The sequence below is a fragment of the Crinia signifera genome, chromosome 9 (assembly GCF_055691185.1).
Source record: "Crinia signifera chromosome 9, ASM5569118v1, whole genome shotgun sequence".
NCBI lineage: Eukaryota > Metazoa > Chordata > Amphibia > Anura > Myobatrachidae > Crinia > Crinia signifera.
In genome coordinates, this window is record NC_139225.1 from 8,007,363 (window position 1) to 8,018,906 (window position 11,544).

The 11,544-nt window shown below is 44.9% G+C and overlaps 1 protein-coding gene across 1 annotated transcript in view; it reads right to left on the reverse strand.

Moving 5' to 3' along the window:
- Positions 1-5,890, reverse strand: part of ADGRD2 (adhesion G protein-coupled receptor D2) — a 170,831-nt gene extending 164,941 nt beyond the window's left edge. The window contains exon 1 of the mRNA XM_083160480.1: positions 5,679-5,890. The gene's annotated coding sequence lies outside the window, so the exon portion shown is untranslated. The remainder of the gene's footprint in view (positions 1-5,678) is intronic.
- Positions 5,891-11,544: the final 5,654 nt, after the last annotated feature.

Consider the following 11,544-nt stretch of genomic DNA (forward strand, 5'->3'; position numbering starts at 1 on the left):
GCTTATGTGTGAAAGGGGTATACCCGGGTATTTCCCGGATTTGAGGTGTAGTGTGAAAGGGGGTCTGTTACTAAAATCCTGGGAGTGACCTGGGTTGAAAATCCTGGGTAAACCTGGCCAAAATCCCGGGTAGTATGTCTAAAAGGGGTAATACTGTATGCCTTCCCGTGTTTAAGCAGAGCAGTGCCTCTATAAGGGGGAATCACACACAACACTTGTTATTATTATTATCATCATTATTATAATTTTATTTATAAGGCGCCACAAGTGTTTTGCAGCGCCGTACAAAGGAACAATACAGGGAGACAAAGCTTGGCATAACATTGAATAAATAATAAAAATACAGTACAAATAAAGAGCGCCACAGTTCAATACACATTACAGCTTAAATATAAGTAGTGAGGACTCAATCAACCTACAACTAGAGGCTTGAGGCCAATGATGGAGATGAGTATGCGGACAAAGATGGTCACTGAGTGTTTGAGTATAGGAGAGCTGTGAGTGAAATGTGAAGAGAAGAGGGCTTTGGCAACAGGAGGGAAGAGGGCCCTGCTCGGAGGAGCTTACAATCTAGTAGGAAGGGGAGACAGACAGATTACAAGAGGTGCAAGCAAGTGGGTGGTGGTTAGATAGCAGAATGTAAACAAGCAAGGGGTCGGAGAACCAGCTGGTTTATGCAGTGGAAGGGTATGCTTTGATGAATAGGTGAGTTTTCAGTGCCCGTTTGAAGCTTTGCAAGGTCGGGGAGAGTCTAATGGAGCAAGGGAATGCGTTCCACTGAAGGGGTGCAGCACGGGCAAAGTCCTGAACTCTAGCGTGGGAAGCAGTAGTACTCCAAACGATTGCTGGGAAATAATACTATTGAGCAAGAGAGTGGTTGGCTGTAGTGACTTTATAAAGAACACAGAGTAAGAAAGATAGATGTGATATTTCATCATTATAAGGAACAACATAAATTCTAAAGTATACAGGCAGAACTGACGGACCCACAAGGGCACAAAGGAAACCCACAGTGGTCCCACTGCCTGGGAGCGCATCTCCTCCTCTAGTGACCACTTCCTGTGCACTTGAATTATTATATATTATACATATGTTACCTTATACTACACAGTGGTGCTGTGTATGTTCTACAGTGCATTGCTGTTATTAAGCAGCACTATTTACTATATTTATTTAGCATGGTGCCCAGACTATGGCGCTGATTGAGACCCATTGCGGATTCGCAGCCTGACAGATAATCAAAAGATTGCGCAGTGCGCATGCGAGGCGTCCCGTTAATAAAGGACCAGCTGAAAGCTAGCTTTTGCTGCCCATACGCAAGGTGATTAAGAGGCTCTAGGAGATTGGGTTCGGAACAACGGCGGTTTCTGGGAGACAAGCAAGAAGAGACAGGAACCGTCCCATGAGGTGGGAGGTGATGTGCTTAAAAAGTACAGTTTTGTCCCCTACAAGTTCTTCTATCACGTATGTATTCAGTGTATAAAAAGACCAATGTGTACATACAGTATATGTCCAGGACTGGTACTAGGTTTGTCTACCACGTCCAAAGATTTCTGCACTTGCTTCAATGTTCCATAGAGTAGGAAATTGTGGAATGCATTTGGAAACACCCCCCCCCCCCCCCCCTCCCCTCCTCTAGAGATCCTGACTTTTCCCCTAGGGCAGCGCTTGGTTTGCAAGCCATGTCAGTGAAGACACAGAGACAAGTTTCTTAGTCCCAGAAAAATATTGGTCCATCGTGCACACCACAGGGTATATTTCCAAATATAAGAAGAACAGACTTATTACAGATAGATAGATAGATAGATAGATAGATAGATAGATAGATAGATAGATAGATAGATAGATAGAATCCGAGTATGGAAAATTAGCCGCTTCTATGTAAGAGGTTATAAAGAGCTGGCAGTTGCTCAATAAATCTTCTCTTGCTGCCATTCCGCATGTTCCGCTGGACAGCCCTATCTCCCAGCAACCAGATGCCTTTTCTTTTATAGGGCAACAAAAGATGTGGTCTAGTATAGTGATAATACGAGCACATCTCTTACAAAGGAGATTACCAAAATGATGCTGCTATTATGTTGCTGAGCAATACAACACGCATATCCACTAATTGGGGCACAGTCACAATTCATAAATGTTCAACTCATGTGGGACATATAATGTAGATAGTGTATATAGGTTTTATTACAGGCGCACTTGCAGATATTACACCTACATAACTGGTATCCGTAGAAAAAAAAATCTATATAGTCCAATACAGTTAAAGTGCAGGGCATGCAACGGACATGTAGTACTAGGCAACACTATGTGATGGGGAAGACGGCAGCATATTTACCATGCGAAGGGTTTACATGTTTTCCATAAAGTAACACAATTGTTGTAAATATAGAGTGATTAATGCAGCCACCAATACGACTGACATTGAGGAGCAAATGTATTAAGCCTGGGATAGAGAGTGTCACTATGACAGGTTATAGCAGGGCTGGGCAATTGCGGCCCTCCAGATGTTGAGGAACTACACATTCCAGGATGCTTTGCATTCGTTTTGCTATGTGGCCTTGCTGAAACTGATGCAAGGCATGCTGGGATGTGTAGTTCCTCAACATCTGGAGGGCCTCAATTGCCCAGCCCTGGGTTATAGGATGCATTTAAAAAATGGTAAGAGCTGATTTTTTGGTACTTCATCTTCATATTCTAAGTCTTAAGTGGTGTACACGCAGTGAGATTTTAGCGGGAGATTTTGTCTAGATAGTCAAAATCTCCTAGAAGTTTAGCCAAAATCTCCCAGTTTTTCCCCTGCTTAGTCAATATTGTCTAGCAGAGATTGCCTAGTATAGATAGACAAAATTGCATCAAGCCAAAATCTCTTGTGCATCTAGTCAAAATTGCTTAGTCAAAATTGGCCACTGGCCAATATCTCACAGTGTGTACGGGGCTTTTAGTACGGTACATAGACCTTTTAAAGGGTGTACACACGGTAAGATTTTGACTAATGGACAATTTTGACTAAGCAATTTTGGGAGAGATTTTGGCTAGATGCACTGGAGATTTTGACTAAGCGATTTTGTCTAAGCAATGATAGTCTGATCTAGTCAAATTTTCCTGCAAAGTCAATCTATGCTAAGCAATTTCTGCTAGACAATACTGACTAAGCAGGGGAAAAATCTGGAGATTTTGGCTAACCTTCTAGGAGATTTTGACTATCTAGTCCAAATCTCCTGTTAAAAGTTCTCCATGTGTACACCCCTTTAAACACGTAAGCCCTGTACACACAGTACTTACTGACGGACAGCGATTAATGCCTTGAAAACCTTCATTTTAGTACTATAGGGCTTGTATATCGGACAGCAAGTGCGTCCTATCAAAGAAATTATTTTTATTTTTCGATTAGCTTTTATAGAAAGAAATACGCATTACTGTACGGCATTCCATTTTACCAAACCTCTCCAATTCAGTGACCCGGTATGGTTACTCTGTCTCAGGAATGCTAATTAACCCTTTAAGTGCCAAGTAAATTTGTCAAAATTGCCAAGCCAACCATGTCCATCATAATCACCTATAATGTTTACCTTATGTAGTAATATATACCCTATAACACAACTTGTTTTATTTGAATTTATATAACAAATGTAAGCGACAATGGCATTTTTAGCGGATATTTCGCAAATCACTCACATAGATATCGTCACTCAAAGGGTTAATATCATTTTAAAGAGCAAAAAAGAGAATTGCCATGATTATTGATACATTATTTTATGGCCGTCATTTTCATTGTTAGTGAAAATACATTATCCCTGCTATGTACATCGGGAAATCTGCAAGGACAGTGGTAGCGGTGACCACTGCCCCTTGGAGTTGCTTCTCCAGCATTTGGGAGGAGTTTACCCTCCAAAAACACCCCAGGGGAAATCTGACACTAGGTATGGCCATCAATGCGATCTCCATCGATGGTTGCCATCAATTGTGATAGTGCAAAGGTCATCTATGGTTGCATACCATGTGATGTAGGACCAAAAATGGCCATCACTTTTCTTTGGCTGACTGGCCAATGGGCCAAGCAGAACCTGGGGGTGTGGCTTCATGGTTGTCGGGAGTGGAACTAGGCTACGTGTCACGGCACCTTTGGGGAAAAAAAACCTATTCAGTTATGGCGAGGGAAACAGTCTGGTTCTCCCCATCGATGGCAAAACTATTCTATATCGGTCAAAGCATTGATGATTACGAATCATTGATGGTCAAGCGGCCATCCCTATCTGACACTGCATGTGTAGAGACTGCCGAAGGGAGAGGGGGTCGAAAGATCTCTCTCCTACTACAGGTTGAGTATCCCTTATCTGAAATGTTTGGGACCACCAGCATTTCGGATAAGGGATTTTTCTGGTTTTTGGAATATATTTTTTTAACATACTTACCTGGTCCCCTAGTGGTGCCCCGATGGTCCCTCAGCATCCATGGTGTCCCCCGGCGGCCTTCAGAATCCTCTTCAGTGGTCCCAAGGGTGCATTGCGTGAGTTTGCAGTCGCGCCGGTGATGTCACCGGCACACTCGCGCAATGCACCCCTGGGATCGGAGATGTCACGGAAGAGGATCCTGAAGCCTGCCTTAGATGCCGGGGGACGTGGTAACTATGAGAAAAAGGTGCAGGGGAAAAAAAAACAAAATATTCTGAAAAAACACGGTTTTTGGAAATACGGATACGGGATACCCAACCTGTATTAGGCCTCCATATTGTTAAAGCAGATACACCAAATGCTGCCGTAAACTACTGTGGCCAAACTCTTCACTTTTCAGTGTTTAGTACATAGGGGTCAGATTGTACTTCCCACTAATAATGGGAACCGCGATCTGTAGTGCTAATTAGCATTCTGCATAAGCTTTCTTAGAAATCTCCTGCATTGATTGGTTGCCTATAGCAACATCCCATCTTAGAATTTCTGCAGCCTTTGCATGACTTGTTGGAGGAAATTTATTATCACTGTATAATTTCTATGAAATACTGAAAAGTGAATAAGCCATATACAGATGTAGCCACGCTCATCGTTGCCGTGCCAATCGTCACATGTAACTTGTTTGGCGCGATTGCGGAGCGCATGCATCTAATTCGCTCCCGCGGCTCAGTAATACATTGGGCTGTGATGTTGCAGCGTGGCGATTCAGGAGCAGATGGCTACAGCTATACGGTATATACTAGAATTGACAAGAATCAGGCATTTGTCTTCTGTCTGACAAAAAGCATCAATGGCATTTCCAATTAGAAAGGTTAACAGTCTGTTAATATAGATACAGTAGAGAGACACAAAATGTGACAAATCCCTACAAGCTAAACAATGTATTGTGTGACACCAATGTATATATTTTAGCAGACAGTCTACAATCTATGACACACATTTATGTCGGAATTTTGACCGCCAGGATTCCGACCGCCGGGAAAGTGACTGCATCCCGCTTATTCACCCAATAAAAAATACAGTTGTATTGTCCACCGCAGTGATTGCACAAGACAGGAACCAGCATTGTAGAACAGAGGTGACAGTAACACTTGCTGCAGACCTCCAGGTCATGCTGGAAATATGCTCTAGCACAGATTGCTCAATATCTACAAAGCCACCAAGTAGGTTCTCATCAGCAACAGCTGAAAACTGGATAAGACTCTGCAATATCAGAAACCGCGCACTTACCTTGGGTCTTGGTTGTTGCTGGTTACTAAGATTTATTCCATTCACACTGAACGATGATGTGAAAGTGTCAGCTATGTACCCTGCGTCCTGCACAAGGAACTGCGGACAGCCATCTGCATGCTATAGTGCCCCACTGACTTCTGAGCATGTGAGGCAAATAGAACTACAGATCAGTGGGAAGAAGGCAAGAAAGGCAGCAGTCTGCTTCCCACCAGGAGCCAGCCCTTGTAAAAGTGACAGCTCTCTGTGTCAAAGACAATGGACGCAGCACAATGCAGGTCAGGGGTCATCAAAAGGGGGTTTTCTTACCCTTGAATGTAGGACTGGTAATATGCAGATTTCACATGAAAAGGGATTGTTCAAAACATTCAAATAACAGGAATTTGCTTCACTCTATCAGGTGCTGTAGAGGGTTTGTGTACTACGCTAGCGAATCGGTATATGTCACTAGGTCGACATTCATTAGATTGACCACTGAAGGTGGACACATGAAAAAGGTTGACGTAGATTTAGATCAAGTGTGTCATTAGGTCGACACAAGCATTAGGTCAACATTGGGAAGGTCGACAGTTAAAAGATTGACATGGGTTTTGTACTTTTTTTTTGTGCCGACATGTGCCAACAGGTGGTATTTCATGCCGTACCATCCACTAGGGCGTGGTGGGAGAATATAATAGTCTGCCGAGCGTAGCGAGTCATGCGAGGGGACCCGGTGCACTTCTTCTTCGGTGTCCATGTCAACTGTGTCAACATTTGGGACAAAAAAAAACTGAAAACCCCATGTCGCTCTTTTGACTGTTTACCTACCCCAATGTCGACCTAATGCTTGTGTCGACCTAAAGCCATGTCAAACTTTTTCATGCATCAAACTAAGGCCTGTCGACCTTCATTGGTTGATGTAATGCATGCCAACCTTAGTTTGGTCGACCTAATGACCGTTATCCGGACCCTATGTCCACAGTGAGCAAGTCGACACCTTTGAATGGCTGACACACCCCAACCTAGACATGGTCGACCTAACATGCCATACCTCCCAACTGTCTGTTTTTCGCGGGACCGTCCCACCCGGGGCCGGCAGTGTCCTGCGGCGGGGGGGTAGTTGGGAGTCCTACCCAGTCTGAAGTAAAAGATGCTGTTAGTCTATTCAGCGTCGCAGAAGGGGGGGGGGGAGCAAATAGGGGCATAACCTAATTGTGGCGAATTTGCGAATTTGTATAAGCCACTCGCTAATTAGCATAGGCCATGCCGCTTTTCAGCCGTGCGAGTCTCCCTACTTCCAATCTGCAGAAGTTGGGAGGTATGACATACTATAACCCTAATGACCCATACCCAGCAAATCTAAATGGCACATTTACACCATAGTTGCCTACCCTCCTGCATTCTGCAGGAGACTCCCTGACATAGCATCAATCTCCCTCATTAGTCTAGCAATCTCCCTCATGTCACCTAGCCCACATTACACCATTGCACCATAGTTACCTCCCCTCCTGCATTCTGCAGGAGACATCCTGACATAGCAACAATCTCCCTCATTAGTCTAGCAATCTCCCTCATGTCACCTAGCCCACATTACACGGTTACATCATAGTTACCTCCCCTCCTGCATTCTGCAGGAGTCTCTCTGAAATAGCAGCAATCTCCCTCTCTCCCTCATTAGTCTAGCAATCTCCCTCATGTCACCTAGCCCACATTACACTGTTACATCATAGTACCTCCCCTCCTGCATTCTGCAGGAGACTCCCTGACATATCAGCAATCTCCCTCTCTCCCTCATTAGTCTAGCAATCTCCCTCATGTCACCTAGCCCACATTACACAGTTACACCATAGTTACCTCCCCTCCTGCATTCTGCAGGAGACTCCCTGACATAGCAGCAATCTCCCTCTCCCCCACTGATCACAGGAAAGAGGGATTGCCACAATCTGTCACAGAGATGCTAGATCAGTGGTTCCAAAACGGTTTGCTGTGGCGCTCTGGGGTGCCTTGGATTGGTGGTTCAGGACAATTGAAAAACATTTCAATGGTCAATGTAATTGACTATCATAAAATATGTGGACAAATCCCTCATCTCCAAACCAAAAGAATGACAAACACAATATACTTTATTTTTTCAAAAATTTCTCTTACCCTAGGGGTGCCTTGCTAAAATTGTGATACGCTAGGGTGCAGGGATAAAAAAAAAAAAAAAGTTTGGGAACCACTGTGCTAGACATTCAATTTCCCAAATCTCAGACTACAATCCATCCATCTTTTAATCGTGTTCAAGATGGGCAAAAGTAAATGCAGTATTATCCAAGTATTTAATCCAAATCGATTAAGTAGCTTCAGGGCCGGCCTTAGGCATAGGCAAACTAGGCAATTGCCTAGGGCATTTGGAATGCCTAGGGGCACCAGCAGCTTCTGCTGATTAAAATGATATGCAGCGTGCCTATATTCTGTGTGTGAGTGAGGCTGTATCTGCATATGAAATAGTGTATTCATGGAAATCACTGTAACATAGCATTCCGTACGCAGGTACAGCCACAGTCGCTCACAGAATCAGCGGCGTAGCTAGAATTTATGCGCCCCCCCGACGATATCGGCAGCGCCGCCCCCCCTACCCAAGTTAAGTTAAAACCCCCCCCTTACCCCGCCGCTGCCGCATTCAGGGTCCCGCAGCCGGCTCCGTCTCCGTCTTCTCCTGCAGTTCTATAATGACCATCAGAAAATGGCTGCCCCCTAACAGCAGACAGTTTTTAAGGATGCTAGAGGAGGCCCGCGCCTCCTCTAGCATCCCAAAAAACTGTCTGCTGTTAGGGGGCAGCCATTTTCTGATAGTTATTTTTCATTAGAAGTACTGCAGCAAGATCTACGCTGCAGCCGGGAGTCGGGACCCTGAATGCAACGGCGCTGGCGGCGGCTTGCGGAGGGGTAAGGGGGGGTTGTTAAACATAGTTGTAACTATAGCCCCGCAGATCGGCGCCCACAGCCCCTCAGCGCCTCCCCGCCACCGCGGGGGCTGCGGGGCTATAGTTACGCCACTGCACAGAATATAGGCATGCCACATATCATTTTAATCATCGGAAGCTCCTTGTGTGTGCTGGTCATAACAAAGCAAATAAGATGAATTTTCAGCAAAAAAGGCAACCAACGTTAGCAGAACTGGCCAGGAGCTGCATGGCCTATTGAGTCAATATGTATGAGGAAACATCTGTATCTAAGCAGAGGCAGAGGTCACAGTGTTAGCGGCTGTGCGAGTGCTGTCTCCGGGTGGGTTGGTTGTGCAATAGTGTTCGGCATATGTGTAAGGGGCATTATGTGTGTCATGTATAAATGCATTAATAATGTGCGACATATGTGTAACAGGCATTATGTGTGTCATGTGTATAAGGGCATAAATAATGTGCAACATATGTGTAATGGGCATTATGTGTGTCATTATGTGTATGAAGGGCATTAATAAAGGTTGGCATAATGTGTAAGGGGCATTAAGGTTATAAGGACATTAATAATGTGTGTAATGTGTAGGGGGCATTACTGTGTGGTATTTTCAGGGGTGCCAAGAGAAAGGGGTAGGGCCAAAGTCTGATGGAAGGGCCCAGTGGGGGCCCGGGCAGCAGCAGCTGCAGCTCTTCTCCTCTGCCCAGCACACACTGCTTTGTGCTGGGTTGCAGTGTGGCCATAGAGGTGCTTAAAATACAATATTTTCTCAGGATTTTTTTCCACGGGTATAAAGTGAATAATGTGAGGAGTAATGTTTATAAGGTAAAGTGGTACTACAGTGTGATGTAACGTGAATAAGGGACACCATCGCATGATATAATGTTAATAAAGTTGCACTACTGTGTGGCATAATTTGAATTGGGGGTAAGATTGTGTGTCCATGCCCCTTCCCAGTAAAAACACACTACTGTTTGGGCTGCGCACCGAATGTGTGTACTGTTTCTATTTAAAATATTGCAGGTAGAAGCACCAAAATGATGACTGCTATGAGGAGGGTTGATGGTGCTGGGAAAGGGGAGCAGGGTCAGAGGCGGAACTAGTGGCGGTGCTAGGGGGCACCAGACAAAATCTTGCCTAGGGCATCATTTAGTCTAGGGCCGGCTCTGAGTAGCTTTATCCAGCATGCGGGATCTTAATCGCCGTTCGATAGCGGCACGGGTGGCTGTGCATCACTGTCCCTATGTCCCCTACACAAATATCTCCAAACTCACTCTCTCCGCTCTGCACAAGATCTGTGTCTCTTCTGCACGGATCACTAGCTCCCACTCACTATTACAGGACTTTCATCGGGCTGCTCCCACCCTATGGAATGCCCTTCCACGCACAATAAGACTCTACTAGCCTCCAAACCTTCACGCGTTCCCTGAAAACTCACCTCTTCAGGCAAGCCTATCATATTTAGGTATCAGCCACTTAAATCTTCTGAGGCACTCATGTATTATATAGCTTCCCTTCTGGACTTGTAACTTGGTGGGACTGCTATGCTATTACTGGTGCCTGTCCTTGTGTTTCCCTCCTATATCCCTATAGATTGTAAGCTTGCAGCAGGGCCCTCCTACCTCCAAGTCTGTCTGTTGTTACCCAGTTTGTTCTTTCAGTGTTGTCAACATTTGTAAAGCGCAACGGAATCTGCTGCGCTACACAAGATACTAAATAAATAAAATGTAGGGGTATTTTCTAAGCAATCTCACTAGACTGCTTAGAAGAAGCCCTGAGTTCCCCCCAGGTGAAGGGGATGCGGTCATCTATTAGAATGAACTTAGGTCTACAGTCATTAGGTCGACCCCACTAGGTCGACTGGCAGGAAGGTCGACCTGACTTAAGGTCTCCACCCTGACTTAAGGTCGACATGACTTAAGGTCGAATTTGCATAAAGGTCGACATGAGGAAGGTCGACTGGTCATAAGGTCGACATATGTTTTTCACTGTTTTTTGAGCCGACATGTGCCATTTCATGCCCTACCATCCACTAGGGCGTGGTGGGAGAATAAAATAGTGTGCCGAGCGCAGCGAAGCATTGCGAGCGAAGCGAGCGATGCGAGGGTCCGATTCTGCGATGCGAGGGTCCGATTCTCATTGCCAACTGTGTCCATGTCGACTGTGTCGACATTCGGATCAAAAAACAGTGAAAAACCCATGTCAACCTTATGACCAGTCGACCTTCCTCATGTCGACCTTTATGCAAATGCGACCTTAAGTCATGTCGACCTTGGCCCATGTCGACCTTAAGTCAGGTCGACCTTCCTGCCAGTCGACCGAATGACTGTAGACCCAAGTTCATTCTGACAGATGTACCGATTCCAGGTGAAGGCCATTAAACAATGAATGAAAAGCATTTTATCACTCTTTGCCAATTGTAAAATGTGCTTAAGCAGCTATGCAGCATCTCTTCGGACAGACATTGTTTTGTCTAATTGTAATAAGCAGCACTTGACTACTGCTCCCATGGGCTTTATATTGTTGTTGTCTGAGTCTTAATGCAATTTATTGTGATTATTTGAACTTTCTAGGCATTTGAGTCCATCTGGGCCAGTGATGGGTAGCGAGCATCTGGTCCATTGGGCCTTATTCTGGTTCACTCTTAGAGGCAAATTCCTTCTCAAATGGACAAAACCATGTGCACTGCGGGGGGGGGGGGCAGATATAACAAGTGCAGAGAGAATTAGATTTGGGTGTGGTTTTTCTTCAAAGTGAGATCTATATTGCAGTGTAAAATAAAGCAGTCAGTATTTCTGCACAGAAACAAAATTAAGCACCCAAATCTAATTCTATCTGCACATGTTAAAATCAGCACCCCCCCCTGTAGTGCACATGGTTTTGTCCATTTGAGAAGGAATTTGCCTCTAAGAGTGAACCGGAATAAGGCCCATTACCCTCAATGCAG